The 12,841-nt window shown below is 45.8% G+C and overlaps 2 protein-coding genes across 5 annotated transcripts in view; one reads left to right on the top strand and one right to left on the bottom strand.

Annotated features, from left to right (window-relative positions):
* LOC139755963 (glucose dehydrogenase [FAD, quinone]-like) overlaps positions 1–12,841 on the bottom strand; it is a 52,683-nt gene that overhangs the window by 25,081 nt on the left and 14,761 nt on the right. The window contains exon 2 of one of the 4 annotated variants that reach the window (XM_071674819.1): positions 5,184–5,259. The exons of 2 other annotated variants lie outside the window; for them this stretch is intronic. The gene's annotated coding sequence lies outside the window, so the exon portion shown is untranslated. Of the gene's footprint in view, positions 1–1,841; positions 2,810–5,183; positions 5,260–12,841 lie in introns of those variants that run through there. One more of the 4 variants, XM_071674803.1, reaches the window with a different exon arrangement.
* The window catches only part of LOC139755977 (lachesin-like), a 244,332-nt gene continuing 238,666 nt past the window's right edge, over positions 7,176–12,841 (top strand). Inside the window, exon 1 of the mRNA XM_071674872.1 lies at positions 7,176–7,460. The gene's annotated coding sequence lies outside the window, so the exon portion shown is untranslated. The remainder of the gene's footprint in view (positions 7,461–12,841) is intronic.

Here is a 12,841-nt window from a genome sequence, read left to right as displayed (position 1 = left end):
GCGGGAAGATTATTATAAGTTCAAGCTGATCCTGTTCTTAATGCGAGTATAATTAGTATTTTGGGATACGTCTGTCTCAAGTGTGGAGAATAGTGAGATGTTGCTCATGATTATACCAGTGGCCATAGCCAACCTTCTACAAGGCAGACCACTGAAGCCTATCCCTTCAGGGTCATGTACACCGTCAGGAATGTCGGCTGGTCTGCCGCCTGTCACCTTACGTGATCACTACAAAAACTAAACCTCCACAACAGACACGTTACTCCCAGAAGCCTGTGTACAGCATTGGAAGCGGTTGGCATGTTGTGGGACCATTCTCCTTTTCCTCTACAAGTCCGTAACTTGACATATCTTTTCTGTAGATTAAGATAGCTAGATTAGAGTATATCACGATTAGGATGCAGTTATGGGCACTAAATGTTACAGACACTTCACATCATTCGCTCATATGGTTCCCTAGGAATACAGATGCTTGTCAAAAGACATCCTGATTTAGAGGAAGCGGTTTAATGACACGACGTCGAAACTTGATCATTCTGGTTAGGGTTATATTGGCTCACAAATAGGTCTGGTTGGACTTAACATCCCAGATGATCTTGTTTATTCTTTATTAGCTGGTGACTGTTCTAATTTGGGATGTTCGTTTTGATTAGTTCTTCAGTGCTAGAGAGAGAGAGAGAGAGAGAGAGAGAGAGAGAGAGAGAGAGAGAGAGAGAGAGAGAGAGAGAGAGAGAGAGAGAGAGAGTAGACACATCGTTGGCTTCTGCTGTCTTCGCTCAGGAGTCTTCTGGCTGGTGGAGTGCCCCGTGTTGTCGCTTGACACGACGTCCCAGCTGGACTAAAAGCTTTCTTCATTATGATAAGTTTACTGTTTGTCGCATGTAACTTCATTCAGATACAACCCTCAGAGTATGGTTGCCAGTATATACTGATGCGGCATACATTATTCACATGCAGTTCATAAGATGACGTCTGTCTACGCACAAAAAGCTGACATCCCTGATGTCTGGCTAACCTTCGTGTACACTTGGCTTAGAAAGAAAAAAATATATCCGGGTAATTTAGACGGTTTATGTTTGAAATAATAGCAAGAGTTTCAGCTTTTATGTTTGTTATTTTTTCTAACGAAATCTTCAAAAGGTCACTTTGTACTTTAACGGTATTCGGGTTATGTTTCATGGTTGAAAGAGTTGAATGTCAACTTCTTCGTCATCTACACTTTAGAATGACATATCTCAATGGAGAACAGCCCAGTCACGCATCACACACATCACAGTCATCCTATCACACACACAGCAGCCTACCCTGGCTACGTGCGTGAGGTGCCATCACATACGTAGTAGCAAATCTTTGAAAGTTAAACTCATCATGTTATGACTGACTAGTACATAAACAAATTCATTTACAGTTTAAACATAGCAGGTGATTCCTTATGTTCATAATTTCTTGTGATGCACCTTCACCTCTGCCTGCCTGACGCCCCCTTAGCCAGTCAACACCCATTTTACGATTATCAACACGTCTGACTGGCTCACACCCATCATTGCAAATCCTTTTGAGCTATCATTGTTGAACATCGGTAGTTTGTATATTTGTTTGTGGAATTATTCAGGTCTAGCTTCTGGAAATTAAACTCATGGCGGAAGCTGCGTACAGGCTATGTGTATCATCGAGAGAGAGAGAGAGAGAGAGAGAGAGAGAGAGAGAGAGAGAGAGAGAGAGAGAGAGAGAGAGAGAGAGAGAGAGAGAGAGAGAGTCTACGTAAGTGATAACATAGACTTTACCCTAACTGAAGAGTATCAACTATAACGAGTACGATAAAATAAACTAACTACACATACCTATTTACGGACGACAATATACCATGCCGACCCAACAATGTTCCTTACGCAGGGGTCGTCTGATTCTTGCAAGGAGCAGTAGCAGGGGTGATCCTTCGTGCTCAGGAGCAGCAAAACCACACTCTCAAAATACAAACACACACACACACACACAAACACACCGCGGAGGTTGGTCAGGAGGAGTGGACGTTTCCCTGGTGGAGGCGTCCGAGACAATGCATCACGTTGCTTCAACAGGTTAACAGTTCGACTTGTGTGTGAAGTAATCGTCCTTGTGTTTGCTACTCCAGTAGGGGTCTGGGGTGTCGCCACAACACGGAACACTTGTTTCCCTTGGACTTGAACCCATGATTCTTTGTATATGATAATACGTTAATCAGGATACACACACACACACACACACACACACACACACACACACACGAGTGGTCGTTAGTGTTACTGACTGTGAGTGAGCACGGGACAGCCCGGGGTCGGCCTCACATAGGTTCGAATTCTGGACGTGGTGGTCGGCCTATACCCAACCCAGGTGTTCATCCTCCCCTCGGGGCTGGTCGGTAAATGGATAGCTGTGTATGTGTGTGTGTGTGTGTGTGTGTGTGTGTATGTGTGTGTGTGTGTGTGTGTAAAGACATGACGTATACAAGGGACGTGACACATTCCTCAGCAACAGTATTTATGAAGTAAACATTGTGTAGTAGTTCAGATTGCGTCATATGTTTGTATCATGAGTTAGTGTTCGTTGGTGATCATGTCTTGCTGAAGATACAACGTAACTTCATGTAGCCATACATAGGTTAGGTTAGTCTTCGTAGATTTAGTGTTAACTGTCTTTAGTTTTAGTTCATAGTCAATTTTCCTTTCACATATTGTTCTAGAATATATGCAGCTCCATATACACACTCTGAGATCACTAAAGAAATAGTATTAGCGTGACGTCACCTTGTGTGTCCGCCGCCCCACTCCACCCCCAAGAGTCCAGCCACCCCCGCCCCCACCCACCCACACACACACACACACACACACACACACACACACACACACACAGAGGGATCTGAAATACTTCCCCATATCCTCCACGTTCTGTCCATTCAAACTTACTTCATCTGTCTAACTCATCATCTATTATGTTTTCTCGTATCTTTCTCTCTGTCTATCTGTGTCTGTCAATCTATCTATCTATCTATCTACTTCCTGTGGATTTCTGGCAGTTACCCAGACAGTAGTTATGGTGTGAAGTTTAGGGAAGGTTTGGTTACCCTCCTGTGTACATCCTGAGCAGGTGTCTCCCGCCAGAGTGAGTAACCACATGTGCACACTAGGGTAGATGGCGTGTTCAGTGTATTTCCTCATTACTCATTGCGTCAGTAAGTAACCTTTCAAATAATTTTTTAGCCTATTATAAACTAAGAGTATTTCAGGATTGTTCCTCATAAGACCTGTTATGAACATTTTGCCACACTATTTCCTGATTCATTTATCTGATTTGTAAAATTGTCGGTTTTTCTTTGATATCACCACAGCTTTGATCTAGTTTATTGTTAAGGGTTGTATACGGAGTGTGCCAGGTCATATCTTCAGCACCTGCTGGTGTGGTGGTGATGGTGATGGTGTGGTGGTGATGGTGTGGTGGTGATGGTGTGGTGGTGATGTGGTGGTGGTGATGGTGGTGATGGTGGTGTGGTGATGGTGTGGTGGTGATGTGGTGGTGGTGATGGTGGTGATGGTGGTGTGGTGATGGTGTGGTGGTGGTGTGGTACTGGTGGTAGTGTGGTGGTGGTGTGGTGGTGGTGTGGTGGTGTGGTGGTGGTGTGGTGGTGGTGGTGGTGTGGTGGTGGTGTGGTTGTGGTGTGGTGGTGGTGTGGTGGTGGTGTGGTAGTGGTGGTGGTGGTGTGGTGGTGGTGGTGGTGGTGGTGGTGTGGTGTGGTGTGGTGGTGGTGGTGGTGGTGTGGTAGTGGTGGTGGTGGTGGTGGTGGTGTGGTGGTGGTGTGGTGGTGATGGTGGTGATGGTGGTGTGGTGATGGTGTGGTGGTGGTGGTGGTGTGGTGGTGGTGTGGTGGTGGTGTGGTGGTGGTGTGGTGGTGGTGTGGTAGTGGTGGTGGTGGTGTGGTGGTGGTGTGGTGGTGGTGTGGTGGTGGTGAGGTAGTGGTGGTGAGGTGGTGGTGGTGGTGTGGTGGTGGTGAGGTGGTGGTGGTGTGGTAATGGTGGTGTGGTAGTGGTGGTGTGGTAGTGGTGGTGAGGATAGTTCGGTTGATTGATTTAGCATGACGTTGGCGGTCTGGCTAACCCTGGCAGTTGACTGGCCTGCACGTTGCTGAATGAAGGCAGTAACTTCCTTATTGTGTTGTGTGTTACACATGATCATGTCACCACACTTTGTCTCAACATTACCGTATCCTGTGCCACACTTCTGTTAATCTGGTGTGATATCGGTATATAATGAAGACTTACGTAATGTGGTTACTTCATGATAACGTATCCAGGGGCACCTGCCTGCTCCGTGCCTCGAGTCCCCAGCCACACACACACCTTCTGGCTGACATATTTCTGCTCTTCATCTTCTCATTGTCCCTGTCACGACGTAGCTTATCTTCTGCTCTCACTCCTAATGCACCCCACACACGTACACACACACACACACACACACACACACACACATACTGGTGTAGGCGTCGGAGTGCTTGTCTCACATTAAGTTACGGATAGGTTTACTTCTATTTCACGTATTGTCAAAGTTATTTCATCAGCTACGTCAATTTTCAGTTCGATATTAGACGATGTAGATTGAACATGAAGAACACAAGAACTGCAGCTCTCTCACTCCCTCAATTAAACCCATGAATTCACATTATTTTCTCAGGGATCATCTCTGGGATCCGAACCAGGTACAGTATTTGAACTGGTTTAGTTCAGCAGACTCGCGTCTTAACCACACATCTCAGCAACATTTCTCTCGCACAGGTTGTTGTTGTCTGAACTGCTCTAGTACTGTGTGACTACATTTACATACGACATCTTTATTCTTGGTGTTTAGCCTCGCTGGTTATAGCCGGCACGGATCCCTCCAGTTCCGGACAGGGCGGCCGGCACACACCTACTCCCCTCGGGTGTGTCCAGAGCCGATATGTATGATGTGCCTGACGTGAGCTGGGGGGAATATCCGCTTGAGGAGAGCCGAGCATGATGGAACACCACCACCACATGGTGCACGTGTGGTCGACGATGGTGCCGGCCAGTCCTGGACACTGATCTTGAAAGCTATTCAGAGAAGAGCATGTACGTCCTCGGTCTGGCTGGGGGTCGACTGCTAGCAGTTACTGTGCCACAACCCAGAACACTCACCTTATCCAGGACGAACATGAAGCTGGCCTGGAGTCAAGGCCGCCCAGCTCAGCAGCGCCCGTGTTAGCCTTCATACCTGGACGTAGCGTCCGTAACAGTGCCGAGAAAAAGGAAAAAGTTGTCAAGGATGAATTGCAACAATGACCAAGGATTATCTAAAATGTAAACGATTAGAAATAAGCTGAGTTAAGCACAAGAAAACTTTTTTTTTTGTCATCTTAACCTTGTGGTTATCGGGCAGGTTGGACCTGCGTCTCTTTGTTAGTCTGCCACCCTTACTGTGGCCATGTGTGAGCCACCTGCCTGGTCATGTGCACTGTGGCCATATCTAAGCCACCTACATTAGCCACGTCTGTCACCTCCACTGTGGCCATGTCTGAGCCAGCTCCATTGTGGCCACGTCTGAACCCTCTCCCTGAATACCCTGGCCACAGCAAGCCAGGCTAACAAGAGAGACATGGTATGTGCATCAGCTGGTCAGTTCAGGTGTGGGTGTAAGCCTCGACCCACGATGTGTGGTCACTAACGGTGAAGTTAACGCTCAGGATTTTTATACGTAGATAGGCGTATGACGTGATGTATATAAGCTTAATGTTGGCTTTATTTTGTATCACAGATTTTATGAATATTATTTACATCGCTGGTAGCCAAACCTCTCCATTATACGGCTGGCACATGTACACAAACAATGAAAATTTGTATAAGAAATGGGAATCTCCCAGATCAGTGTGATGCAAAAGTCTGATATGAAAGTGATAGCTGACATCTACTTCAGTTGCTTGCTCAGCGATCAGACGGCGCCATGCAATGGTCTGTCGTCTGAACTGCTGACAGTTTGTTTGACTGCCTCGGTAAAGAAGATGGCGCCATATGACATGGATCTACGTGAACGGAAAAGCTAATTTACCTCCAGAAAAAGTGAATTTGCACACCAAACATCTGAAATGCCACCGAGGTCTGATATATTCCAAAAGATAAAGAGTTAATGGTTACAATGACAGTTACAGTAAGTAAAAAAAATGTACAAAAATTAATGTTTCATCATTCAGGAATAGCGTCATGACGTGGCTCTAGCCAGTTATAAATTCTTATGGCTAAATAGTAAGGAATGTGAGAGATCCATTTCGAATGACGGAACAGCTTTTATTTTCAATGTTGAGTGAGTGAGACATGAATGAAATGTGAAAGCATTTCAAACTTCCTTCGAGCAATGATTTTCCAGTAGAGAATTTTCTGAATCTTCCTTAAAACTTAATATCTTTCAACTTTTGCTTCACCCTAATGTTCTGCCGTCATCCAGCGACCTTCCTTAGCCAACCTAACCTAACCTAACCTAACCTAACCTACAATAATATATGTGTTTTATGTTTGAAGACAACTAAACTTTACTGGTTACAAATTTGTTCTGAGGTTGTTTGCTTGACTTTGAGTTTTACTGCATTTGTTGTAGATAAGTTAACTATTTTGTTGTAGATAAGTTAACAATATTGAATATGATTAATTATATAGAGTTGATTGATAGAATGAATATTGTTTTCATTTTTCTCTTATCTGTGTAATTTTGAATTATTTACCATCATTTGTATGAATGTTTCACTGAAATCATGTGAAACCTACGTATATGATCCTCAAACACTATACGTAAAGGTACGTATCTATAAAAGTTAGAAATCATATATACATATATTTCTACGATAGTGATAACAGAATAAAGCAATCCTTGATGCTGTATATAAACACAAGATACGTAACTAATGAACAAATACGTTTCCTTGACGTGGTAATCAGGAGTTAGTTTAGGTTAGGTTATTTTTCTGTACACGGTCGCCTTTGCAAGTTAACAGCTTACCGACGAGATGGCGCTGATGGCAACGTGTGACAACTCTTCAGAAACACTGCTGTTAGCGTGAGACAGTTACATTTCCTACATACATTAATTATGCTTGGCCTGGCTTTCTTGTATATCACTCATTTCACTAGCGCCTCGTGTATCCACCGCGTGAGTGTTTGTGGAATGGATTTTCTCGTTTTTCGGTACCGTCCTCGTAGTGTTTTGTTGTGAAAGTTGAATAGTTCCCAGTGAGTACAAAGACAATGGATGATAACCCTGAAGCATCTACATCAGCTGTACAGACCTTCAGAAAGTGTATACACATATACTTGCAGACGCCATGATAATTACGTATTGATCACAAAAGGCAGCAAATGAAGGCCAGATTTTACAGTGCTTTCTGTTCGGACAGGAATCCTGGTGCGGAGGTTGATATCCTTTATAAGGTAAGCCATGTTTCGTTGATTATGATGTTGGTGACGTGTTGCAGCTAGTGATGAATCACGGTACGAGACCTGAAGACACAACCAGTGTGTCGGGTGGTTTTGTCATGACTGATGATCGTATCCCTTGTTGATGACTTATGTTCACGATATAACTGAACACTCATGTTTCTGTAAATTGTGTAGTTGCTATATATTTTTTTACATATGCATATTCAGTGATATTAAAACGTGATTTTACATATGAATATCTCACGTTTTCATAGATGTTTGTTAAAAGAAACTTTAGACGAGCTTTTCAAAATCATTTCGGTTAAAAAAATGTTATTTTCTATCTTGGTTAGAATGTTGATTTTATCATAAACGAAATAAACCAGTTTGTTGACACCGTCGTGAAGCACACAGACCCGCTGGTCGCTGGTCACCTGAGACAGCTTCTGTGGTACTTGTGTGTCCCACGTGAAAATTATATTCTCAATAACCTTCTCTGAATTATTATTATTATTATTATTATTATTATTATTATTATCATTATTATTATTATTATTATTATTATTATTATCATTATTTCTTTTTCTTTTAAACTATTCGCCATTTCCCGCGTTAGCGAGGTAGCGTTAAGAACAGAGGACTGGGCCTTTGTGGAATATCCTCACCTGGCCCCCTTCTCTGTTCCTTCTTTTGGAAAATTAAAAAAAAATCTGAGAGGGGAGGATTATCGGTATCCCTTGTGTGTGTGTGTGTGTGTGTGTGTGTGAGTAATTACGTATCTGTACTTGCATTTGAGGGGCCTCATTTCTTGAACATTCCCTTCCATCATACTTTTTAACCTTATGTATATTGTCGAAATTTAACTCGTGTAGTTTATTCGAGTCATCCCGTACTCCTGCGTCCGTCGTCTGTACACACACAGCTGGGAAGTGGTGCGGTAACTGACCACCACCACACTACAGTATTGCATCCGCTTCTCTGGCAAGATAGCATTGCTGGTTGCTGGGGTGAATTATTTTTAGGGGGGATGTATTTTATTATTGAGGCTACGTCGCCAGTATGGATGGTATGGAGCAAGAAAACAAGCGGACAAGTGCTTGGAACCAGTAAACATTGTTATGAACAGCTCAGTGTGTGATGGCCAGAGAGGCAGAGTGTGGTAACTAGGGAGGGAGGACCGGTGGTGGTGGGGAAGGTGTGGTGACTAGGGAGGTCGGGAGTAGCGGTGGTGGTGGAGAGGGAGGACCGGTGGTGGTGGGGAAGGTGTGGTGACTAGGGAGGTCGGGAGTAGCGGTGGTGGTGGAGAGGGAGGACCGGTGGTGGTGGGGAAGGTGTGGTGACTAGGGAGGTCGGGAGTAGCGGTGGTGGTGGAGAGGGAGGATATGGTAGGAGTCGTCTGACTGACAAGGTGGTGAAGGAACCCTCATCTACTACCGTTGTTCTCGGGTAACACTACGTCTTTCCTAACAAGTTGCTTTTATAGCTTCATGTTGTTGCCTGTGGTTGTTCTGTCGTACGAGGAACTGTGTCTTATATACATCATCAAGCTGATTGAATAAAGGTTCTGGTCAGGTCACTCATTCTTCTTCTCTTTCATGGTTGGTAAATGTAAGGATGGTGCACAAATTCCCTATAACTCAGCTGTCTTAATATCAGTACAGTCTTTGGCACCCTCCATGTGTACCTTCTCTGTCTGTTTGTTCTGCTTTATCTCCGGTGACCAAACTTGTTAACATATTCTAGTTTTGCTGGTATGCACGACGTGCAAACTTATCCGTCCGTATACTGGAAGGTTTGTTGATATTTGTCAGCTGACTGTTAACGATCGTTCATTAGATTCTCTGGTGTAGCGGTTAACGACATTGGCCGTGGTGTAGCGGTTAACGATACTAACCCTGACATATGCATGGCCGCCGGGGTTCGAATCCGCAGGGGTTTTGATCTCGGCTACGGCAGCAGCAGCAGCAGGAGGCAGCGGCTCAAGGATTTTTCGTTTTTCTGTGTACGTTTCCGGCTCCAACCACGTACGTTGGCGGGTCCAACCACGTACGTTGGCGGGTCCAGCCACATACAGATGTCCACACCAAGGCTGGGCCTTAATCAAGATCTAAAAAGATTAATTAAAAGGAAAAAGAAGAGACAAGGGAAAGTATTTACGGATTCTGAAGCAAGTGAAAAACCTGTTTTGAACTATGCCACGCTGACCTCAGGGTTGAACGATGATGTCATGAGTTCTTGACTTACTCAGGAGGCGGGGATGTAAGGCCGGGGGTAGTCAATGACGTGGCCTTGATTAGGGCCTCACTTGCCCTTGCTGTCTCAGCTCAAAAGAACTTAGTTTGTTCCTGTCGCTCTACAAGCTAATGCACTTATTTTTAGCCTTTACATCTATCATGACCTTGGCATCATCAGCAAACGTGTTCATGTGAGATTCCACTCTACCAGACAAGTGACGTACCTCCACCACGATCGACAGTGGACCCAAGACTGAACCCTGCACCACCACACTCCTGACCCCTGACTGTGTGTGTGTGTGTGTTATATCACAACATAAGCAAGTATCGGTGGTACAGACCATCACAATATAACATGGTCTATTCTCACTTGTCACACAACATAACAACCTTCGTTAATTATATAAAACACTTCCTTGTACTAAGTCTGCCACAAACACCTCCATCACCCACAGTGAACCGTGACCACAGATCCTGGTAGGGTTATCCTGCAAGTCGTATTTTCATGTTGTGGTAGATTGTTATTTGTATCTTTACCATCATGATCAAATATTTGAATATTTACGAATATTCACAATATTCACCTGTACATAGATGATAAAGCAAACATTGTTAAATCTTAAAAGTCCAAGTATCGACTCTAAAATGAAAAACCTGATTATTATTCACAGTTTACAGAGTTCTTATTTGGCAGACCACATTAACAACACACTGTTCACCAGACCTCATCACAAACAAGTAAAAACTAGTTCGATAAAATAAGTGACGAAGTAACTAATGGTCATTCACGAGTAAAGATTAGGAAAACACGTTGAAGATATAAGATTGTTCTGGACAACAAGTATTTAGTCTTCAGGAAGTGTTAGAGAAGTATACGTAGTGACTCTAGTAAGATGATTAACGTTATGTTGGCACGATCGATCGACAGTAAAACCCGGAAGTTAAAGAGAAGAAATTGTAGTAGAAATCATGGCAGAAGTCCCCCCGCTCCACTTCCCAAGTTGTGGTCCATGATAATGCCGTGCAACACATAACGTAACCTGAGGGTGTCTCACCTGCTTTGTTCCCTTCAGTAAAGTGGCTCAAGAACTTTCCCAGAATATCCTGCCGCTGTAATCGGATCACAGCGGATCCTCCAGTCATTTTCTCTCTTACAATTACCATGTCACACTAATGTCTGTACCGCCTCCATACTGATGTACCACAGGGAGTGGTGGGTGGGGAGGAGCCTTCTGCTGTACTGTCCTGTCTCCATCTATAGTGGTGGGTGGGGAGGAGCCTTCTGCTGTACTGTCCTGTCTCCATCTATAGTGGTGGGTGGGGAGGAGCCTTCTGCTGTACTGTCCTGTCTCCATCTATAGTGGTGGGTGGGGAGGAGCCTTCTGCTGTACTGTCCTGTCTCCATCTATAGTGGTGGGTGGGGAGGAGCCTTCTGCTGTACTGTCCTGTCTCCATCTATAGTGGTGGGTGGGGAGGAGCCTTCTGCTGTACTGTCCTGTCTCCATCTATAGTGGTGGGTGGGGAGGAGCCTTCTGCTGTACTGTCCTGTCTCCATCTATAGTGGTGGGTGGGGAGGAGCCTTCTGCTGTACTGTCCTGTCTCCATCTATAGTGGTGGGTGGGGAGGAGCCTTCTGCTGTACTGTCCTGTCTCCATCTATAGTGGTGGGTGGGGAGGAGCCTTCTGCTGTACTGTCCTGTCTCCATCTATAGTGGTGGGTGGGGAGGAGCCTTCTGCTGTACTGTCTTGTCTCCATCTATAGTGGTGGGTGGGGAGGAGCCTTCTGCTGTACTGTCCTGTCTCCATCTATAGTGGTGGGTGGGGAGGAGCCTTCTGCTGTACTGTCCTGTCTCCATCTATAGTGGTGGGTGGGGAGGAGCCTTCTGCTGTACTGTCCTGTCTCCATCTATAGTGGTGGGTGGGGGAGGAGCCTTCTGCTGTACTGTCCTGTCTCCATCTATAGTGGTGGGTGGGGAGGAGCCTTCTGCTGTACTGTCCTGTCTCCATCTATAGTGGTGGGTGGGGAGGAGCCTTCTGCTGTACTGTCCTGTCTCCATCTATAGTGGTGGGTGGGGAGGAGCCTTCTGCTGTACTGTCTTGTCTCCATCTATAGTGGTGGGTGGGGAGGAGCCTTCTGCTGTACTGTCCTGTCTCCATCTATAGTGGTGGGTGGGGGAGGAGCCTTCTGCTGTACTGTCCTGTCTCCATCTATAGTGGTGGGTGGGGAGGAGCCTTCTGCTGTACTGTCCTGTCTCCATCTATAGTGGTGGGTGGGGAGGAGCCTTCTGCTGTACTGTCTTGTCTCCATCTATAGTGGTGGGTGGGGAGGAGCCTTCTGCTGTACTGTCCTGTCTCCATCTATAGTGGTGGGTGGGGGAGGAGCCTTCTGCTGTACTGTCCTGTCTCCATCTATAGTGGTGGGTGGGAAGGAGCCTTCTGCTGTACTGTCCTGTCTCCATCTATAGTGGTGGGTGGGGAGGAGCCTTGTGCTGTACTGTCCTGTCTCCATCTACAGTGGTGGGTGGGGAGGAGCCTTGTGCTGTACTGTCCTGTCTCCATCTATAGTGGTGGGTGGGGTGGAGCCTTCTGCTGTACTGTCCTGTCTCCATCTATAGTGGTGGGTGGGGAGGAGCCTTGTGCTGTACTGTCCTGTCTCCATCTATAGTGGTGGGTGGGGAGGAGCCTTCTGCTGTACTGTCCTGTCTCCATCTATAGTGGTGGGTGGGGAGGAGCCTTCTGCTGTACTGTCCTGTCTCCATCTATAGTGGCGGGTGGGGAGGAGCCTTCTGCTGTACTATATCGTGTCCATCTGTGCAAATTAAGAATGTAGGATCCTGTTACTACCTACATGAAGACAAACTGGTCATGGACGACCAGCTCTTCTGTTATCTGGTTTTCCCGCGTGTACTTATGTGTGAGTTAGCTACCAGACACATCCCACACTCGTATACCCCCGCACACACGTGCTTGCCACTGGGGGACACGGGGGTCACGCTAACAGAAAGCATCGGCAGAAAAACTTGCTTGGCTGCCAAACAAGTTGTCATGCCCCTGGGGGCAACACGGGTCTGATGCCAGCGGCTGCCCAGGGCACAACACGGGTCTACAGGTGTGTGTGTGTGGGGGGGGGGGGGGGGGGGAAGCGCTGCGCTTGGCACAA

The sequence above is a fragment of the Panulirus ornatus genome, chromosome 2 (genome assembly GCF_036320965.1).
Source record: "Panulirus ornatus isolate Po-2019 chromosome 2, ASM3632096v1, whole genome shotgun sequence".
NCBI lineage: Eukaryota > Metazoa > Arthropoda > Malacostraca > Decapoda > Palinuridae > Panulirus > Panulirus ornatus.
Note: the sequence above shows the minus strand (reverse complement) of the source record. Positions and strands in the feature narration are given on the sequence as shown.